Below are 23,559 nucleotides of genomic sequence, written 5' to 3' on the forward strand. Positions count from 1 at the left end.
CATCCTGATTTTACAGAAGTGATTCTTCTACTTTTTCTTCAATTAAAATTCTTCTTTTAAGAACCTGATTGCTTTTTCATTGTTCTTAAGATCCAAGGGTTTGGGTCTGTGTTCACCTATGCAAATTGGTGAGGATTTTTATCAAGCCTTCCCCAGGAAAGGGAGTGTAGGGCTTGTTGGGATATTTTGGGCGGGGAGAAGTTTCCAAGTGGGCATTTCCCTGTTATTATTGTTAGACACTTTGGTGGTCGCAGCTTTTAACCTAAGCTGGTAAGAATAAGCTTAGGGGGTCTTTCATGCAGGTGCCCATATCTGTACCCTAGAGTTCAGAGTGGGGAAGAAACCTTGACAATGCTAAACATGCCTTGGGAAGAAAGGGACAAGTCATACTTAAATGTGTTAGCTTGATTGTAACCCTGGGGCCTCTTGTGGAATGCTATGCCAGCAAGTGTTTTCACTGATGACCGTTGGAATACTCATTCAGTAAAGCTGTGTGTGTGTGTGTGTGTTTGCAGGATTGGTACTGTAACATGGTACATCAAAAGGCAAGTATCCTCACTGGGGAACACTGGGACATTTTGAAATGTTAAGCGCTAATGGCTAAAGAGTCAGCTGAACGCTTGGAGTGACCTCTCTTAACCCACCAGTTACAAATTAAAGAAAACACAGTTATACACACGGGTCCAGATTTTCAGAAGTTCTGAGTGCCCAACAAAATCCCTCTAAAGTCTATGGCTCCAGTCCTGCAAGCTAATACAGGCAGGCAGATCATGCATTCCCCCTTTGAGGTCAATATACAAGGCCTGCGTGGACCATTTTTCAGGCCCAGAGTTAATGAGTGCTTCAAAGGCTCAGGATCTGTGAAATTCAGGGCAATTCATTTCCCTGTCAAAGACATGGGATTGAGGATTCTTTAGGGAAAGTCAAAGAGACACTGTCAAGGGCTATAAAGGTTCTGCTAAGTGGGTTAAAAATCCCACCCATATCAAGCCAGGTGTCAGCGTTCATAGCTGGGATTGTCAGAAAACCCAGCTAGGGGGAATGTGGCTGGGCTCAGCTGGAGCAATTTGTTCTTCTGCGGGACTCTACAAAATGTCATCCCTCTCGAACTTGCCCTCAGAATGAGCTTATGTTGAGCTGGTAACTGGAGCCTTCCTGGGACAAAGGAAGCCTGAATAAGAGAAGTTCTTTTTCACATTTCATTTAGGATGAAGCTTACCCAGGTGTGGTGGAGGAGCCTGAGGCAAGGTCCTCTGAAGTAATTAAGTCCCACAAAGCTGCATCCAGGAGGGCCTCTGAACTCCAGGCATGTTGCTGAGGGGATCTCTGAGCCAGCTAGGATGAGGAGAACTGCTTGAACAGTGTTAACGTTCATTAAATGTTAAAGGTTAATTGTTTTGCAGGAAATTTTAAAATGTTTGTTTTGCGTTTTTAATTTTCCATGAAAAGTTTACAGCTTTTTGAAGAAAACAAAACCAAAACATATAAACCTCTCAGTTTTCAAAAACGATTTTTAGTAAGAATGTTCGGTTTTTGGTAAAAAACTTCAAAGGCCAAAACTTGATTTTTTTTTATTCCAAATCCCTTTTTTTGATTTTAGTTTGTTTTTTATTTTTGTAGAAACCCTCCAGAAAACTTCAACCAAAATGAAAATTTGTTTTGATCGAAAAGCTGTTTGTGTTTTTTAAAGTGTTTTTGACTAAACATTTTAGTCAACTCCCCTGACTAGGCCAGAGTAGAGGGGGTTGTTTGGGTGCATGTTGGAGGAGAAGCTGTGGGATCTGAGCTGTATAGGAAATCTAGTACAGCAATCCTCCACACATTTATCAAAGAGGGGTGTATGGATGGGCAGCAGCAGCAATCAAATCCTCTGGCTGGGACAGTAGCCAGGAAGGGGCTATGTAGAAACACAACATGCAACTTGTGGATTGAATTCTCGCTTAGTTCTTGCTTCATGCTTTGTAAGGGGAGGGGTGACTTTCCTCCATGTGAATTAACACTATGACAAGCCTTCTTTCAGCGGACCTATAGGTCCTCAGCTGATTAAACTCAGGAGTAGTTCACCTTCCCTCAGGTTACCTGACCTCAGAGACACACACTAAAGATTTTTAGATCTCCATGAGAATTTCACTGTTGATTTCAGTGGAAGCAGTTAGGCCAATGCTGAGCACTTTGGAAAATGTCACCCTAAATATTTTGATCTGTCAGAAGAGAGGTGGTGAAGAGGAATTCTACAGCTATTAAATGTATCGCTGTTGTCAAACAAACCCAAAAGCCTGTCTTTCCAAGACAGATACGTTTGTTCAGTTTCCAAACCACGGTTTGTGCTTAAAGTACTAGTTTTGCAACAGCAGCTGTTCAGTAACAAATCCTGTGTCCCAGTCTCTGGAGCTATCAGTGAATGGTGTTGGTAGACAGCTGTTTTGGCATGATAAAGAGATATAAAAAGTTAAAGTTATTATCCAATAAAAGCAGCTGTGTTACAAACACCATTCAAAAACACAGGAAAAAGCAATGCTTTCCAAAATGGGTGGGGAATAAAACAAATGGCCAGAGGAAAGAAACATTTTTGAGCTCTTAACAATGGTTTACAAACAACGTGGAGTTCAAATCCCCTCTAATAAGCATGAGCTTAACTTTAAATCTAGCTAATTTCTCCTCTCTCGTTTGACCTAGTTAGAGTTGGCTGGGAGATCCGCTCAGCAACGGGAGAGGGCACAAATGTTCCCCTGAGCAGCTGTTTTGGCTGCAGCCCCACAGGGTTTAAATGGTACCAGAGACTCCTGGGTGAATTTCATCCTAAATGTTGAAAGAAAAATGCATGGTTTAGCCTCTCTCTCCTTGCCCCATGGTGGTTCTGGTTCCCAAGCCACTCCAAGCTCAGCCTGAAGGAGTCTCAAGAGCTCACATTGTCATACGGTTCCCAGACAGAGTAGTCCTCTGCAGCTGATCCAACCACATTCTTCTCATGACTGCATTTTCTGGCACACTCAACAGCGACAGCAGACACCTGGGCTAGATCTCACGGAGAAATTTCTAGCCCTACTAATCACAAAGCTGTTCTGGAATTACGGGACTGTCACTGAGAGATTCTGGACTGCAGTCTCCTGTATGCTATGTTTTCGGCAGTCTTGTTGTAGCCATGTAGGTCCCAGGATATTGGAGAGACAAGATAGGTGAGGTGATCTCTTTTACTGGACCAACTTCTGTTGGTGAGAGAGAGAAGCTTTGGAGCTTACACAGAGCTCTGCTTCAGGTCACTTAATGTAACTGATAAGTTCTAATATCTATTGCATTTATATCTTTTGGTAATTGTTTAATCATGAAAAATGTTCAATACACATTACATGCTTTTTAAAAAATTACTCTAGGTTTAGGTATTGCGTGACATGAAGACAAGCACTGTGTAACCTCAAAAGCTTGTCTCTCTCACCAACAGAAGCTGGTCCCATAAAAGAGATTACCTCTCCTACCTTGTGTGTTTTATCTAATGCTAAGCAATCCCTTAGACTGGTAAAATGGATTTATCACTAGTCACTCCATTTAAGGCACCTATAAATGCACTGTCAAACACATACAATATAATCTAATTGTTAAAAAAATGGTTTCAGAGTAACAGCCTTGTTAGTCTGTATTCGCAAAAAGAAAAGGAGTACTTGTGGCACCTTAGAGACTAACCAATTTATTTGAGCATAAACTTTCGTGAGCTACAGCTCACTTCATCGGATGCATACTGTGGAAAGTGTAGAAGACCTTTTATACACACAAAGCATGAAAAAATACCTCCCCCCACCCCACTCTCCTGCTGGCAATAGCTTATCTAAAGTGATCACTCTCCTTACAATGTGTATGATAATCAAGTTGGGCCATTTCCAGCACAAATCCAGGTTTTCTCACACCCCGCCCCCCACACAAACCCACTCTCCTGCTGGTAATAGCTTATCTAAAGTGACCACTCTCCTTACAATGTGTATGATAATCAAGGTGGGCCATTTCCAGCACAAATCCAGGGTTTAACAAGAACGTCTGGGGGGGGGTGTTAGGAAAAAACAACGGGAAATAGGTTACCTTGCATAATAACTTAGCCACTCCCAGTCTCTATTCAAGCCTAAGTTAATTGTATCCAATTTGCAAATGAATTCCAATTCAACAGTTTCTCCCTGGAGTCTGGATTTGAAGTTTTTTTGTTGAAGAATTGCAACTTTCGTTCTTGTCAAACCCTGGATTTGTGCTGGAAATGGCCCACCTTGATTATCATACACATTGTAAGGAGAGTGATCACTTTAGATAAGCTATTGCCAGCAGGAGAGTGGAGTGGGGGGAGGTATTTTTTCATGCTTTGTGTGTATAAAAGGTCTTCTACACTTTCCACAGTATGCATCCGATGAAGTGAGCTGTAGCTCACGAAAGTTTATGCTCAAATAAATTGGTTAGTCTCTAAGGTGCCACAAGTACTCCTTTTCTTTTTGTTAAAAAAATATTAGTTAGAAGTTTAAAAACAAATCACTTTAACATTCATTCAGCACCCCTGAAAATACCCCATCACTGGAACATGGGGAAGTTATTGTATGGCTCTTAAATGATAAATCGGAACTAAAAATTCTTACCCCGGTGAGTAAATTACACAGGAGTAGTTCCACTGAATTAATAAAGCGTTTGCAGGATCAGGGTCATAGACAACATCTTTTTCAAGTAGTTTGTGCTGTCACTGTAAGGTCCCCAAATACCTAAACCTGGAGTCATTTTTTAAAAAAATATGTAATGTGTACTGAACATTTTTTCATGACTAAACAATTATCCAAAAAGATATAAATACAACAGATATTAGAAGTTATCAGTTACATAAAATGAAGATTATATAAATAATATTTTCCAAAACAAAAATAAGAAAACAATTTAATACCAATGTAAGATATTAGGGGAGATGATATACTGAATATTACAAAATAGAGGTGTCTTGTTGCTTTCCGTAACACAGGAAGCTGATGAATAGGGTATGTTTGACAATTAGGCCTAAACAAGCATGCACATGTATTTGAGATCATGCCCATGGGCTGTCCCACTGGTTTCGATGGGACAACTCAAATACAAAGTTAAGCATGTGCCAAAAAGTGTTTGCAGGAGTGCGGTCTTTTTGCAAAATGAAAATAAATGAATCAGTTCAGTCAGAAAACAGTGAAGAGAGGACTTGGAATATAATAAGAATAAAAATATAAATGGAAAGATAATGAATGTCTCACTGTAATCTTCGTGAATAGCATTGCTTGAGAAGTTTATGCATAATATCTTTCCTCATTATAGTTCATAGTTGTTTGAAGTCATATCAAGCTTCTAAATTGAGTATCATTCCATCTAGGAAAATATTCCTCAAATGAAGCAATTTTGCTTATGTATAAAAACTAATCGGACAAAGTTGCTGGGGAAAAAATCTGCCAAACTCAAAGGAGATTGTGTTTAGTGCGCAGTATGGCCACAGCTGCTCAAGTCCTTGTGTGCATTAGAAATACTCTTTATTGGGCTAAACTCACACAGTACAGTACATTTTGGTCAGTTAGATTAATTGATATTTTAATTTTGTTACTTGCTAAGTATATAGACCCATTCATTTGCATATAATGTCAGCATCCCCCCAAAATAATTTATTATATCAACCGAGTTTGCAACCCCTCCTGTCCAATTATTTATTATGGCAAGAATTTGCCTCTATGGGTCTGTATACACTGCCATTAGATACCCGCAGCCGGCCTGTGCCAGCTGACTCAAGCTCATGGGGCTCAGGTGGTGGGGCTGTTTAATGCAGTGCTTACAGCCCACTTGTGCAGGACCATGTGTAACCAGTGATGCCACCACGAAACAAATACAAAAAAAAATCAAACATGTCTTTCAAAATCTGTTTAATCTTATCTGACATCATTACAGGACAGAGTAAGGGTTGCATGGATGCCTTAACAACCTATGTCTTCCCTTTCACATACTTGGATTTATTTTAAATGAAGTCTTAACTCTGAATTTCCCTGGGTTTATAATGCATGATTCTGGGAAAATGCAACATCCTTGTAATATTTTAATTATTATTTATTAAATCACTGATACATCCTTTCAGCCTTAACTTAATGGAGTTTTTTGCCTGGGAACTTCTAGGAGAAACATGTCGGTAATGGACCAGTTTGTGCTTTTTTGATCTGCAAGCAGAGAGGGTCCCCTTCCCCAGGCAGAAACACGACTTGACTTCCTCTGTAGCAGTCTCTTTCACTTCCCTGGAAATCTGAGGAAGCCTTTTTGTGGGTACAGGGGTCTGTGCTGATTGGGGGGGGGGGTGGCCGGCATGCAGAGGGAGGACTGAGCAGGTACTGCCCAGCAATAGTATGGACAATATTTTAATAAGATGGTTATTTCATTTGAAGTTTTAATTAACATCTAAGCCCTATCTTTTAAGCATACGGTATCTTCAAAAGCTTATCAGACGAGCAGAAGTGAAGCAAGTGAGCAGACACAGTAAGGTTAAAACCACTGCTAACAAATAATAAAAACAAAGGCCGGAAGAATTCAAAAGAAGAGTTCATTTGCTTCCATTATAGTCCTATTTAGGCGGGGAGGGAATCCTAATTGAGATTTTGTGCTGTTTTTTCAGCGGGACCCTATTAAAAATGAAACATGACTTATTCCCTAGAAATGTACAACTGCAATAAGAACTGCATGAAGAAAAATATAGCAGCTTATGTAATCATCATATTCTTTACTGGCTTTCCCATGGCTCTACCCAAAACTAAACCTGCATCTTTATTCTGCAGGTGCTAATTTGAGGGCATCGTCTTTTAAGAAGAATTTAGTATCTATGAAAATGGCTGTAAGACGGATGTGTATTAATTATAAGGTGCCGTGTTGTGCATTAGTGTAGCAATAATTGTTTATCAAGAATTAGCTGCCAAGCCTTTGATGCCATGCTGATGATTTGGCGTGTTCAAAAAGATTCGGAAGCCAGCTGAAGTACGGAAGAGATAGAATAATTTATAGGATTTTTTTGAAGCAAGTAGAACAGTGTAAGAACACTGACCCTGCATTTATTCATGTGCTATGTCTGAGACCTTTAGATTCTTCCCTGAATAAATTACATTTTGATCTACAAACTTTTCATCCACTGTTTACTGGAATGACTGAGCCAAACATAAAAAATACACCTGAAGGATACAGAATAAATATCGTGGCAGCTCCCTGATAACTTGTACTACACTTATTCATTCTTTCCACTGCTGCTACATAAACACATCTAGTAAGGCAAATAGCTAGTATGCATCCAGTTGCTTTTCCTTTATCTGCCTAAACTTTCATTGACTTGTTGACCAGTGCAATACTTTTAAAGATATGTATGAAATATATATGACACAAAGCTTCACTGAACCACTATAAGGAAATTCAGTGCCCCATTCCAAGTGAATACATACATATATTTCATGATTCTTGCAATACGTTTGCCAAAATTGAAAGCTCAAATTCATTATCTATTGACGGGGAAACAGTTGGTGCTAAAATTATCTGAATTATATTCTGGATTCAGAGCCACATGTGTAGCCAGCTACAATTGCCTTAGTGAGAATTCCATGCACATAAGGGATTTTGATGTACCCATAACCGAAATCACAATATGGACTCAAGTCTAATCTTTTATGATTATTTTACAGAACTCACAAGCACGCTAGGCATCTTGCAGAACAAATGAACAGCATGCTGTCCCTGACCGCAAAAGCTTGCAATCTAAACCTTCTATTCCTGCAATGAGCAACACTTGGAGGGGCACCTGTGCCCATACAGTGCTCACTGTAGGAACGGGACTAAATTTTACACAATGCAATGAATGGGCAATGAAAGAGAGCATTGTGGTTCCAAGGGGAGAGACAGCAGACACAGTAACAAGTTTATGTAATTGCTCAGCAAAGTCTTGTGTGGTGGAATTTTTTTAAAAAGTATAGTTTAAAAAAAAATAGTGTAGCACAGGGAAGACAACTGTTTTGGCTGACTCATTTCTGGTGGGTGTAACAGCAGAGGTAGGTCAGAAGGTAGGATTTGAATGCGGGAAGGGTGGTAGGTTGGCGACGGAGGACTTTGCTGCATAGAAAGTAGCATGAGGAAAAAGTACAGAAACAATTACTGGAAAAGGGGATTGTGTGGCCAGATTTTCCAAAAAGCTTGGGTCAATTTTTCAATGGCTCAGCACTCACAAATGGGGAAAGATTTTTCCGAAGTGCTCAGCACCCGGCAGCTCTCCCCTGGTGACACTTATGGACAAATTTTTTAAAAAGCCCAGTACCCAATATGCTGAGCTTTTCTGAAAAGCTGGCCCACACCGCACTGTGACTGGCTTCCCTGACTGACCTGAGTGGGCGTGGGCCAATGAGATGAAAGACTCGGTCAGACACATCGGTGAGGCAGAGTTATTCAGAGACTTGAAGGCAAGGGCAAGAAGCTTGAGTATGGTGCAATGAAGCAAAGGTGACAGGTGGAAAGATTCAAAGAAGGGGTGACTGGGTCTGGTTGATGGGCAAGGAAGATGATGTTAGTGTGTGTGTGTGTGCGCGCGCGCGCACACACGTGCATGTGTGTGTATTTTTTTTTTGAGGGAAGATGTGTGTGTTTAAGGGGGGGCAGAGAAAAGGAAGCTTCAACAGTCATGGGAGGAGACATTGAGGGCCTGGGTGACAAGTTTTCATGCCTGGACAGAGAGAAAAGTTCAGACCTTAAAAATGTTGTGAAGGAAGGAACATCAGCATTTGGACACAGCTGAGATGTCAGGGATGGAGAAGAGGGAGGAGAGACAGATGATGCTTTGGTTATAAGCCTGCATGACAGGAAGAACTGTGGTGTTGTGGTGACAGACAGGAGAGTGACGAGGAATATGGAGCAATTTGTGTCCACGTTAGGACTATGATTTAATGTTTAATTTATTTAAGATACAGTCCTGGTGATGGAGTTAGCTGTGCCTCTGCCCTCTTTTCAGTCTCTCAGAGTGTAGACACGTCAGGTCTTGCCCAGACTTGTCTTGGGGTGGGAAACTCTTAAATGAGCACCCAGGTGCACTATCGACTGATTATAACCCTGCAGGACTGACTGGATGTTAGGCACCTGCATTTCTTCCCTTTGGTGATCAGTGATATTGTGACCAAAAACCTTCCTAAAATAAAATGCTTTATTTAGCAGTTGGAGCAAAATTTTGGGGAAAAGGGGATTTTAAAACACAAACAGCCTACTGTCTTTAGTCTCACCTAACAATGCGCTTTACAACAAGCTAACTTAGATAGGATTTCTTCTTAAGTGGAGTTACACTTGTAGAGGTGGAGTAGCAAAAGGCCCAGGGAGATGACAGCAAGGTTTGGGATGGTGCAGACCTTGGCCACTGATTTGAGGGTCCCTAGGATGAAACCTGGAATAGTGGGCGTGTCTGGGTTCCCCTACCAGCCACTGGGAAGGACTGAATTGAACTGATAGCTTTGAATTGGATGACCGCTGGGAACAATACCCGGTCAACCAATCCAGTGAGACTTTGATGTCCCGGAATGGGAAAATGATAGTGACCTGGCTGGAAGGCTAGGCCACACAGAGGGAGCATCCTGACTCACAAAGAGGAAGCACTGTGACTCCTGGACCATGAGAGGGGCTGCAGCATGAATGAAAGACGGAAGGGGATATCAGACTGGGCAGAGCTAATTCCCAGACGCAGCCCCAAGAAGGTGCCCCAGTGGTGAGTAGGACTCCGTTACAGTCTCTCTGCAGAGACAGCATTATCCCTAGCTTTTGTTAAGAAATCTTGCAGGAGCATATGGAAATGGCAAGCTAAATGGTACAGAATTCATATGAGAATGTATTGTTCTCTCTCTTTAAAACTCTACAATTCATTTTCTGTCTGGGGTCCTCAATAGGAATTTGTTGCTCATTAGGAAGAAAAGATTTGCTAGAGGACCTGGAGTGCTTGAGTCCACAGCTTCACTTTATCTGTGAGTCCTTTAGAACTACAAAGAAGAAAGCTTACATTTTGCATCAGGAGTGACCCAGGTATTACCCACTAAGTTTTTCACTGCTGGACGCATAGAAATGGCATGACCAAGTTTATCCCTCTTCTGTAAACGGTAAACCCTCAAGCAGTAGTGTGAACAGAAGAAGGCATCATCCATTTTAGCAGGTTAGCCATATTTCTACAAAGACTGATCAAATCTTCCATGGCCAGCCAAAGAGAATCATTTCTTGAGACAATAATTCTAAATAATTATGATTTACAGCTCTGGGACCAATATGAACCAAAACATGCTTTTAAAAAAAAATTAAGGGAAACATTTTCTGTAGGAACCAAGTACCTTAAACGTGGCAGGAAAGGCTGCTGATTGCTTTAACAATAGATGTCTCTTTTTTTATAAGTAGCAAAAGTTATTCTAAGTTTAGAAGGAGTAGGAGTCTTAACCAACGCTGCGTGAGCTTGTGCTTCAACAAGGTTTTGTCTGTCAGAGAGAAGGGGTGTCACAGAAATGAAGGTAGGAGGAAGACATTAGGTAGCAGATAAAAAAGTGCCCTTACTTCTGCTCTGCACAAAAATCTTCTTCTCCCCAAGGAATCTGAATTCCTGGATATAAATAGATCTCTCAGCAACTTGCAGAACTGATAGTTCAAGGGTCTGAACCCTGGGGGACAGATGAACAGAGACCCAATGGTCTCTTCACAGTACTATTATCTCAGCCATATTTTTAAGCCAATAAATAACGTGAAATGATAAGTTTTAAAACACCGAATGGAGAAGTGGGAGAAACTCCAGCTGCTTAATCTATGGAAGGCAAGAGACATTTAGGCCTGACTTTTTCAAAACCGTCTTCAACATTGTGGGCAGAATTAAGTTGGCCCCAAAACCATACCCATTTTGAAACCAAAGTATCTAACTGCACCTGGATACTACATTTAATTTTGAGATGAAATTTTCTACCTTAATATTGAAGGTGGGGTTGTGGCCCAACTAAATATCAGGACCTCAGTCCACCTTCCAATATTGTTGCAATTTTGCACCCACAGTTTAATACAAATGGAATTAATTGTGTCCACAGTTATAGCTATAGACTTTGGTCTATAAAATCTGAGGATGTGATAGAGTTGGGCTTCTCTTCGCTAGAGGTATTTTACCTCTCATAACTCATTGAAAATTAACTCGAGGTAGCTAACACTTTTGTAAAGGCTAGTCTGGATGCTCCCCAAATATTTGCTCCAGACTAAAAACAGTTGTAATAGGGTTGTCAAAGAATTAAAAAAATTAATCAGGATTAATCTCAGATTAAAAAAATAGTCATGATTAATCGCAATTTTAATCACACTGTTAAACAGTAATAGAATACCATTTATTTAAATATTTTTGAATGTTTTCTACATTTTCAAATATATTGATTTCAGTTACAACACAGAATACAAAGAATACAGTGCTCACTTTATATTATTTTTATTATAAATATTTGCACTGTAAGAAAGATAAAAGAAAAAGTATTTTTCAATTCACCTCATACAAGTATTGTAGAGCAATCTCTTTATCATGAAAGTGCAACTTACAAATGTAGGTTGTTGTTTTTTACATAACTGCACTCAAAAATAAAACAATATAAAACTTTAGAGCCTACAAGTCCACTCAGTCCTATCTTTTCTTCAGCCAATTGCTAAGACAAACAAGTTTGTTTACATTTACGGGAGATAATGGTGTCCGCTTCTTATTTACAATGTCACTTGAAAGTGAGAACAGGCATTCGTATGGCACTATTGTAGCTGTCATTGCAAGGTATTTACGTGCCAGATATGCTAAACATTCATATGCCCCTTCATGCTTCAACCACCATTCCAGAGGACATGCTTCCACGCTGATGACACTCATTAAAAAATCATGTGTTAATGAAATTTGTGAATGAACTACTTGGGGAAGAATTATATGTCTCCTGGTCTGTGTTACCCGCATTCTTCCATGCTGATGACGGGTTCTGTTCGATGACAATCACTGCATAGCAGTGCAGACTGATGCTTGGGTGGGAGGGATAGCTCAGTGGTTTGAGCACTGGCCTGCTAAACCCAGGGTTGTGACTTCAATCCTTGAGGGGGCCATTTAGGAATCTAGGGCAAAAAAAAAAAATAATAATTAGGGATTGGTCCTGCTTTGAGCAGGGGGTTGGACTAGATGATCTCCTGAGGTCCTTCCAACCCTGATATTGTATGTTCATTTTCATCATCTGAGTCAGATGCCACCAGCAGAAGGTTGTTTTTCTTTTTTGGTGGTTCGGGTTCTGTAGTTTCCAAATCAGAGTGTTGCTCTTTAAAGACTTCTGACAGCATGTTCCACACCTTGTTGCTCTCAGATTTTGGAAGGCACTTCAGATTCTTAAACCTTGGGTTGAGTGCTGTAGCTATCTTTAGAAAGCTCACATTGGTACCTCCTTTGCGTTTTGACAAATCTGCAGCGAAAGTGTTCTTAAATCGAACAACATGTGCTGAGTCATCATCTGAGACTGCTATAACATGAAATATATGGCAGAATGCGAGTAAAACCACGGAGCAGGAGAAATACAGTTCTCCCCCCAAGGAGTTCAGTCACAAACCTGCAGGGCTCAAGTCCTGTTTCTAGCTTTTGCAGTTTTTCAAATCCTACCTGTTGGCACTGATAGATTGTGCTTTCGAAGAGCTAATGTGGCTGCGACAGTGGCTTTACTGAAAAGCAGGCGCTGAACCATACCCAACGTGGAGTTCCATCTGGTTGAAATATCTTGCACATCTTTTCCTGTCCATTTGTAGCTTGTGGTATTCCTAGCTCTGTACTGTTAGCTGGGCTGTGTTTGAAATGGCCCACAAGTTTTCTACATTTTGCCAGCGTATTTTCAAAACCACCATCACTGAGCGCTACTGTGATGGATTGCTGCAGGCTGTGAGTGATGCCGGCCGTGTTCAAAAGGCAAAGCACTGTCTGCTGCTATCATTTTACATCCACTGTCAGTACTAACTGTTGTTACCTTTTCCTGAATATTCCATTCTTTTGCAACATCCAAGAAACGCTCTGCATATGCTTCAGCATAATGTCTCTCTTCAGTATGTGTTATCATTAAAGCAAACGATTGCAGTGTCCATGCAGCTTCAATCAGGGGTGTCGTGACTCCAAGATAGCTGTGATTGCTCAAGGATGTCCAGTGATCACCAGTCACAGCAACAACAAGTGCATTTTACAGAAGCTCCAGCTTTGTAGTCTGCTCATTATTATATAGGTCATGTATTCCTGTTGAAATGGTTCCTCGGGACGGCAAGGTGTGTGACTGATTGGAAGATGCAATTTGAACAACATTTCTTAGCCCTCTGTTGTTTACAGTGTTGAGTGGTCTGCAGTCCATAGCTATCCACTTTCAATAGCACTGGTTAAACTGTTGTACTTTCTTTGATCCATGGGCTTGTAGCAATCCTGAAACTCTGTAAGAGTACTCTGTCTCGACTGGTGGGATTCATTTGCTGTTGCGGGGTTATCTGGAGCACAAGAACTGGAGGAGAAAGCATGTTTAGCGCCTAGGTGGTATTGCAGATTTGAAGTACTTCGATGGTATTGGAACTCAGCCTTGCAATAGCTAAAGATAACCATCTTTTTATCCAGAGAACCATCCGGACGTTTTTTAAAAATAAACTTCCTATTCAAAAGACCTAAACTTTTGCTGCTTTGCTCCATTAACTTCTTCTGATATTTAATCACTTCAGATCATGAGAACACAGCTCTGTGCCAATGTCCGCCAAGTGATGAAGTACAGTAAGTGAAAAGGGTGAAAATAGAGAGGCGCGGTTAATATTTGTTTTAAAAAAGCGTTAATTTTGCATTAATCACTTGGGTTAACTGTGATTGACAGCCCTAAAAAAATAATTCTACTTTTGTAAGTTGCCCTTTCGCAATAAAGAGATTGCACTACACTACTTGTATGAGGTGAACTGAAAAAGTATGATTTCTTTTGTTTAGCTTTTGTACAGTGAAAATATTTGGAATAAAAATAATATAAAATGAGCACTGTACAATTTGTATTCTGTGTTGTAACTGAAATCAATGCATTTGAAAATGTAGAAAAACAAGCAAAAACATTTATAATAAATTTAAATTGGTGTTCTATTATTGTTTAACTGTGATTAATCGTTATTTTTTTAAATCTAGTTCATTTGTTTTGCGTTTATCGCTTGACTTAATTGCAATTAATTGACAACCCTAATTTGTAATTATACATGGGGTTGGTAGTGCCACCAATAATTAAAGTTGCTTGACATTTCCCATTATAAGAAGCTGTTTTCAATTGCTTATAACTTTGCCAAACTTTAACTATTTGGGCTGAATTTTTACATGGCCCATGTCTTCCTCGAGCTGATTTTTTCCCTTTTTTTTTTTTATTTATACCAGCCAAAATGGTTCATCTGTTTCCAAGAATGAGGCAAAGGAAAAATATATTGTTTTGCCCATGTTAAAATATTCTGATTATCTTTTCTTTGGGAAGCTCTGGAGCCCCCATGATTTGGAACCAGGACTTGAAATTTGGCCGAGGGTGGCCTTTGTGTCAGGTATGTGCCTCTTGCTATTCCTATGAAAATCCAACCAAATTCTGTGACTAAGTGATAAGCCTTTGAAAAAATTCAGTGGGCACATGCTCACTAGAGGTTTTCTCAGTTTTAGAAGCTAAATTCCCTGAAGATTCTGTCCACACTGAGCACACTCCAATGACTCACAGTACCTAATGCCTGTGTGCCATACCTACCTTCCCCTTACAGCTCCTATGTGTGACCCCGCTGAGCATGCGCCATCTCCACAGAGGAACTGAACATTATCCGTCCACACAGGGAACCTTAATTCTGGTATTTCCTAACTCTCAAGTGCTTGACTTTGCAACCTTAATAATGAAGGGTTTGGAGAGCGAGTGAGAGTGTAAGAGAGAGATTGTGATTTACCCTAAGAAAAATCACAAACCTTTGTAGCCTGGCACAAATATTTGGACTGCATTTTCACTAAGAAAGAAGGTTCGTATCTCCAGTTAGCTAACACAAAGTAACCAGCAGGAAGCAAAATCCCAGTGAAGACAAGGAAGCTTGCAGTTTTCACATAGTGTTAGCAGGTCAATTTAAAGATGAGGGAGGAGCCTAGGGTTTATCTTGACCTACTAACTCATGTTAAATCAACAGTTTGCCTTGTCTTCACTAGGATTTTACCTCAAGTGAAGAACACACTTCTTTTCCTAGTGAAGACAAGGCCTTACTGATTGTCCATACTTGCTTTTACCCAGTGGTTAATGACCCTGAGTTAACTGACAATCCGCTAATGTGAGGTAAAAATAACCATGTAGACACATCCAGTGGGTGCAATTAAAAAGCCCAATTAATTGTGCCCACAATCGGAAGCAGGTTTTGAAAGTGTAAGCAATATGCTGTACTTTAGAATAAGACCAGAAAATTCAGCAATTTTCCACTTTATGCATCCGATGAAGTGAGCTCTGGCTCACGAAAGCTTATGCTCAAATAAATTGGTTAGTCTCTAAGGTGCCACAAGTACTCCTTTTCTTTTTGCGAATACAGACTAACACGGCTGCTACTCTGAAACCAGCACTTTGACTGGTGTTCTCACACATACATTTTATGTTGTAAAGGACAAACCCTTTCAACAAGTATCAAGATTAATGAGTCAAAGAACTGCATTCACAAAGAAATAGGAGTATTTTCACTGACTGCAATTTACTTCTATAAATAAATCCATCTGTGCGTCTTTGCCCCTAAGAGCCTGCTTAAAATGAATCCCAGGCTAAACTGAGTCACACAGGTGCCTCTCAATAGACAGCCCAGACAAAGGTGCCAGTTACTGCCAAACAATGGTGATGTTACTGCCAAACAGGTGATGACAAATTTTATTTTTAATAGTGAATGTGCATGGCCTATACATAGAATACAGATAACCAGGACAATAGAGTGGTTACATCTGTTCTTCTCTGACATAGACTCAGAGAAAGATAATCCAGGAAAGTAGCCTGACTATTGTCATCTGCATCATTTTGTGTAGCTATATCAGAGCACTGCATTAGCTATACCTCGAACTGTTCTGGGCTAGATGGTAAGGTTGCAACTAGAGCTGGTTGGAAATTTTTTTGTCAGAATGATTTTCCAATGAAAAATGTCTTTTTTTCACAAAACCAAAATGGTCTGCATGAAAACATCAGTATTGCAAAAAAACCTAACAAAAATGTTCTATTGGGAAAATCCAAGTGATGGCTCCCTGTCTACCTACCAGGAAGGCTCTTCTGGGCCGAAACTGAAATTGACAAAAGCATTTCAAGGGGCCTGCCAAGGCTGGGCATCCTGACTCTGCCTTTCTGCCTCCCCCCGCCACCCCAATCTGGGGGCCAGAGGGGATGAGCACCCCAGTTCTCTGCCTCACTGGCTCCTGGAGCTGGGGGGAAGCAAAATGAGCATCTGAATCTCTGGTCACAAAGATGGGGGGGAGAGTTAGAGCACCCCCACTCTCTGCCTCTCCAGAAGCCCGGCTAAAGGCACTTGACAATTTCACTTAGTGAGTGAAATTGACAAGAGCCTTCCAGCTGGGCTTCTGGGAAGCTGAGAAGTTCCATTTCAGTTCTCCCTTCCACTGAAAAATTTCATAGTTCAGGATGTTTTTTTTTTCAAAAATTCCACAGGAAGGGATTTCCATTTTTCAACCAGCTCTAGTTACAACTTGCCCTGAATAAAGGGCAACGTGCAGCTATGCCACCCCAGGAGTAGACCAGCGGATGCATGTAGATTCACTGTTCCTCCCCGCTGCCTTTGGGAGAGAGGGGGAAATAAGTTACTTCACCTGTTTTCATGGAGCTGCTCACTCCTCCCTGTCACAAACGGAGGCGGAACTCTATCCACTCCCCACCCACTCTCTTGTAGGAGGGAATATCAGGTAAGCAGCACCCACCTTCCCAGAGTCAGAATCTGAGAAGAGAGGGAAGCAAAAGGTGCTTGGACTTACTTCTGCAGACAGCCATGTAAGGGCTGTGACTACCTACCCCCCCAGTGAATAAATGCAAGTTCCATTTTCACTTGGCTTCCCCTCCACACACACTCTTACCAGCTCTGGAACTACTTCCTCTCTCCCGGTGCTGCTAAGAGAGGCACACAAGCTTGACTTTAATGCAACACTCATGATAAACCCCAACTAAAAAGGCAACCCAGCTTTAAGACTGTGTGGTCATGCTTTGCATCTGCACTGCTTTATGGGAGACCCATCTACATTCAGTACCTACCCTTTCTCTTTGAACTGCCATGGACTCAGGAGCACTGCTGTAAGCAGCATGCTAAAGTCCTCCTTGAACAGGGCATGGGTTGTGTTGTTTGACAGAGATCCCTCTGGCCAGTTAAGTCACATCACTGACAAGCTCTTAAGATGTTCTTATTCAAATATGCTCAGTCAGCCTGGTCTCTAGGATGCAAGGTGCACTACCAATATATGGGTGTATCTATAGAGATTTGGGGGAAGGAGCAGTTCCCAGGCTAGCTAATGGATAACATCCTTGGATGCAGAAGAAAGAATCACAGCGGGCACATGGCAGTATTTGGGGATAGAGATAGATTAAGTGGTTTATTAATCTTCGTCCATCTATTTGCACTGGAGTCTAAAGTGGAAAGCAAAACATTTAAGCCTGAGCATTCATGCCAGTTGGCTATCTGAGCTCTTTACCGAGTAACTGAACCATACTTCTAATGACACTACTTCCGCTATTAGACATGCTCATTTTATTCAGAATACTGACTCTTCTTGGAATGAAAATTACAAGCAGCTGTGAAGCACATTCATCAGAATCTGTCTTCTATAGATAGCTGAAACCCCCTCATCCTTCCCTCTGTTCCATTGTAGATGACATTACTGTCTCTACAGTCTTATGAACATGTAGTAGAAACAAGTCTAAAAGCAGGTTATTCTTCATGCCCTGTAACCACTGTCATAACATATGTACTGCTAGAAGAATTGTATCTTTGCATCAGTTTGGGTGCTACTCAAAGCATACTTAACCTGTTTCATTTAGAAACCATGAGAATAAAGTATAATAATGTGTTACATGCCACTATGAAGATAATCACCTAATCTATGACTGGCACTTACCACTGACTGAATGGATTGTAGAAACTATCTGTGAGCAATGGATCTGAAATAACCCAGACAAAAAGGGAAGAGCTAGAACCATGCATATATATCACTATGAATGTTATCTTTGATATCTCATAGAGTCAGTTAGCCTGGATCTGTGGGGGATCAAGTGGATCAGTGAAAGCGATGGACCCATGCAGTACTATTCTTCATTAACAGCACAATGGCACCAGCTATCCTCTGTGTCCTTATACTATTCTAAACTGCATGTTTTATCTTTCTATAATTGTAAATATATATCAATGCCTTTAGAAATACTCCACACCACATTTGGTAGCTCACCAGAGTATGTAATGTGTATGGGATTGTATCTGTTTCTAGTAGCTGGCTTGCTAAGTGGCTAGGAGAACATGCAAATATTACCCACTGAAAGTTCTCCTCTACCTCATGTGACAGATCTGCTGGCTTTTCCTGCTGAAAGTCTATGGCTGTAGTCCAAGCTCCCTGTATTTGTGTATGATTTTTTCTAGTAATTGTGTCCACTGTCTGCAGCACATGGAGTCATTACTGCAATATTAGTCTTAAATTATTGCTAGGTGTAATCATGCTTTATAGGTGGAAATAGCTCTGAAGACTAACTGAAACAGAGCATGGTTCTTTGGCAAAAAAAAAAAAAAAGCTGGTTTCTCTTCCTTTGCACATACATACTCATACTTTTCTAAATGCAATAGCATATTCCAGGGAGAGTATCAATGAGATCTTTCCTAATGCTTTGAGCAGCTAGCACAGCTAACTAGTATACAGTACTGTGGTTGTTCTAGAATGTCATAGAGCTGCTCACAGTTTCCTGCTGGATTTTAGGATTTTTTTAAATTTATTTTTATCTTGTATAATTTTTGTTCTTCTGCAACTGAACAAGGAAAAGCATTACGAATATACGGCTTCTGAGGTTATGTCTTCACTACAGAGTTGACACAAGTTAGCCGAGCTCGAGAGCGATGTACTGCAAAACACCACTCAAGCTGCACAGAACGATTGTGTTAGCAGCTAACAAGTTGTGCTAACTTGAGCTGATCCTGTACCCCCAATGAGCCAGCCAACCTGAGTTAAAAACACAATCACACATGAGTGAAGGGTTTGTGTGTGTGGACTGGACTTGAGTCAGGGGTAACACTCAAGTTACAACCTGAGTTAACCGCAGTGATGAGTAGCCCATAGAAAGACAAGTCACTAACATATTCCCTGGAATGGTGTAGATTTTTTTATTTCAACAGAGCTGTGCTGATTTACACCAGTTGAGGATCAGGTTCCAAAACTGTAGTTGGCATATATGTCTGAGAAAAGCTTTATCCCTCCAGAGAATATCAATTTGACTCTAAAAGGAATGGATACCTCACATGCGTAAAGGCTACAGGGTTGGATGCTTTGACATTTCTTGATCTATCCCCAATTAAAAAAGAAATTCCAGGCAACAGTTCTAATGTCTTTTGTAAATGTAGCCCTTTTTGTTCTTTCGGATAAGAAGAGAAGAATTCCCTAACCTGTGTGGAGCACAGCTGTTAGCAGAAACTGACAAGACTTCCTTTGATCACTGCTGAGATATGCACTCAGAACATGTCTCTGGAGCAGACTATCTACTAAAAAAAACAAACTTTCTTGTTCAGAGCCTCTCTAATTTTTTTAGACAGAAACAGAACGTTCAGCACTCAATTTTTTTTAGTTTTTATTTTCAATCAGAATATCATTGTTTGAATATATAGGCTCAAAGCCTCAATCTAACTTCGACATACAGAACAGCAAGGGTCCCTTAAAACGACTATACTATTAAATAGATTTTATTGAAACTACAAAAGCTAGACAATTTCAGACAAAGGCTCTTATCCCTTCTAAACTCATTCTCTTGTGCCCATATATTAAAGAACATATTGTATGCCATGCAAAGTAGATTTTGGCTAAGCTTGTAAAACTTGCAGGTAAGAAAGACTGCACTATGTCTATTTGCGAACCTGACTTCATCTAGGTAAATGAAAGGGACAGTTAAGTAGACTTTTGGGGTGAAATCCTGGCCCAGCCGAAGTCCACGGGAGATTAGCTATTGATTTCAGTGGAGCCAGGATTTTCATCCTTGGTCCACCTGCACTCACAATTTTTATACCTGCCTGTACTATTAGTTTTCCCTCCTAGCTGGAACAACCTGTAATACCCTGAATTTGGCTAACTGCTTGGGTCAAGAGGAGTAACAATAGCATTGCCTCATGGCAGGATCGAATGTGGATAGGGTGCCTTTGACCCCTTTGGTGCCTTGTAAACATCTGCCATTTGACCAGAAATGTAGTATTTATACAGCTCAAAAGGCAGCCACTAAATACCTGAATATTCCATTGAAGTTTCACAAAACATGTCAGGTGCCTTGACACATCATGTCATCTTGAGTACACACTTTTTATAGCATTTAAAGAGTTAAAAAAATCTGACAAGACCCTTTATTCCACCACTAGTCCTAGAAAGGGCACAGGAGAACTCAAGCATTATAAGTAGTGGGATCATACTTTACAATGGCCACAATGTGTTTGAAAAGAGTAAAGTGGAGGCCTGTTTGTGCAGAATACGCAGAAGAAAAATGATGCAAAACCAAGCAATACACGTGAAAATGTGACATCTGAACTGTCCAAGGTCAGAGGGACATATGAGGACCCTGGGCACCGATTCAGGAGTTCATCCCTATGCAGCAGAGCACATGCTTAAGCCTCTCTGACTTCAGCGGGACATTAACGTGTGCTTAATCACTTTCTAAATAGCGATGCTTTCCTGAATCGTAGCCTAAATGCTTTGCTGAATTTGGTCCTAGGTGAAAAAAAATATTAGTTACACAAGTTATAGGAAGCAACTTTAACTGATACATTCAATTTAACTCCCATTATAATTTTAAAACATTGGACAAGATACATGCGACTTGCGTTTGGAAGCCCAATTATTTCCTTTTTGTAGTATCCCTGCCCCCCTCTTGGACCTGTACTGGACTCATGGATACCTCGCAAACAGAACATCTAATTCTCTGAATGGAAAACGACTCTCCTCTTTTTTTTTTTTTTTTGAAAATGAAACATTTTTTGGTTCAAAGAACATGAAAATACAAAAATTACAGGGTAAAAGGTAGAGCCCTTTCATTTAGATTTTTGTTGTTATCCCTTGATTGTAACAATGTCTGTCATGTAATATTTCCATTGCATGCTTTTTCTTCAGCTCCAAAAAAGAGTGGCTTTAATATAAATCTTGACTAAAGGTGGGCCACACAAATGGAATTCCTTTGAAACACTGAAAAATGAACATGGAAAATAATGAAGGGAAAATTAGAGCTCGCATGAACAGAATCACTTGTAGGCATTGCAGGGGTTACAGTCAAAGTAACTGCATGCCTAGAAACCACCACTTGGCCAAGCAGGTGCCTAGCAACAAAATGTTATACATGATCAGTTTTTAAATAGAAAAGTGGTTGTATTTAATAAGTCTAACAAGAATTCCAATGTGATACATCAGCTTGCTACTGATGCAACTGATTTTACAGCAATGGCTAAATGTTACTTTTATAATGTTAATCGGCGTTATAATTACAGTTCCTTTCCATTTATATGTAGTATATATAGTTTCCAGCTATATGCCTAAAAATAGTGTATCTTTTCCCCTTTTTATTTAGGATTTGTACCTAAAAATAGCTGACTTGATAAACATTAAAGCAATATGATGTTACATGCAGGTGGCACTCAACTGATTACAGCATTTCAAAATCTAACACGCACCATTAACAGATGTAGATGCCAATCAAACTATAGGGGATTACAAATCAACAGTTCCGTAGAATTACCAGTACTATGCAGCTAGATGCACGAAGAAAAGCATGAGGCATGTGGGAAAAAGAATATAATCGTTAAAATTCATCCTTGGGGTAACTCCACTGAAGTTCACTGAACCTGAGTGAGTTAACAAAAGGTGTGAATCTGGCCTATTCCTTTATCTCCGGGTGACTGTCCTGAAGAAAGAGAGGCATGATTTAATCAATCATTGCAAATATGCACATTTTATGGACTAGTATATTAAGTAGACATAAAACCACTTCATACTATGACAAAAATATATTATTCCTTTCTAGATATAAAAATTCATTATTTATCCTTTTCCCCCCCTCCTGCTGATAATAGCTCATCTTAATTAATTAGCCCTTACTGCACTTTTTCATGCTCTCTGTGTGTGTATATCTTCTCACTATATGTTCCACTCTATGCAGCCGATGAAGTGGGTTTTATCCCACAAAAGCTTATGCTCAAATAAATCTATTAGTCTCTAAGGTGCCACAAGTACTCCTGTTCTTTTTGCGGATACAGACTAACACGGCTGCTACTCTGAAACCCATTATTCATCCACATTTCCTTCCTTTTCTTAGAGGAATATACATATGTAACAGTTAGAACTGGGATCTTCTTTGTGGCTACATGTTCCTCCAGATTTGGGCGAACATAATCCTTATTGAAACAGATGTTACAATGCCATCAGAGGAAAACCAAATGATTAGGGAATAACAGGAATTTTAATGGAAAATTCTATTCCACACTTGTTGCTAGTAAACAGTGTACAATTCACGTACAAGTAGTTGCTATTAGAAAGTGAATATGTGCCAAACATGAATGAAAATGCCCTCACAATTACAGCAAATGCTGACTTCTATACATTATCTTATTAAAACAGGTGAAATTAGAACTTTAGGGAAAAAGCAACAGAACACATATATGGTCAGAAATGAACACCTACAGAATCAAAAAGCGTGCCATCTGTATGTTAAAGAAAAGTAGTGGTAATACTGAACGAATTGAAAAAGAAAAAAAGTATAAGTTATAACTGTACTGGCAAAGTGAAAAAATAAGATTTCGGCTCCAACCCAACAATTGACAATATCTGGGTACAGCAGTCTCTCCATGCAGCATAAATTGCAATATAAGAACTTAAAGGGTTGGGTTTTTTTGCACTTCCATGGTATAAAAAATGAAACTGTATTTTATCCATATTTAATAAGCGTTTTCAAGGTACAATTCCTAATACTGTTACATTTTTCAGTTGACAGGTTATGCAGTGATCTATTAATAGGGATGTTGCTCAGAGACTTCCACTTAGAAGCTATAGCCAATTAGGATATGACGACTTTTTAATAGCAACAAGTGTAGATCTCCTATAGAAGGCCAATTTGCTCAGAGTTTGAATGGGAACCTATATTTGGACTATTGCAATAAGCTACACTCTGTGGGCTACATTGTCCAACCTTTACTGATGTTGGTGAGTACTTAGGCTATATCTACATTAGCACTTTATTCAGTAAAACTTTTGTCAGTCAGGGGTGTGAAGAAAACACCTACCTGACCGACAAAAGTTTCACCAACAAAAGT

The 23,559-nt window shown here is 40.0% G+C and overlaps 1 protein-coding gene and 1 pseudogene across 3 annotated transcripts in view; both read right to left on the reverse strand.

Moving 5' to 3' along the window:
* Window positions 1–23,559, reverse strand: part of PLCB1 (phospholipase C beta 1) — a 647,792-nt gene that overhangs the window by 306,662 nt on the left and 317,571 nt on the right. The gene's annotated exons all lie outside the window — the stretch shown is intronic.
* On the reverse strand, window positions 11,654–13,957 carry LOC141984246 (E3 SUMO-protein ligase ZBED1-like; annotated as a pseudogene).

Source organism: Natator depressus, chromosome 3 (assembly GCF_965152275.1).
Source record: "Natator depressus isolate rNatDep1 chromosome 3, rNatDep2.hap1, whole genome shotgun sequence".
NCBI lineage: Eukaryota > Metazoa > Chordata > Testudines > Cheloniidae > Natator > Natator depressus.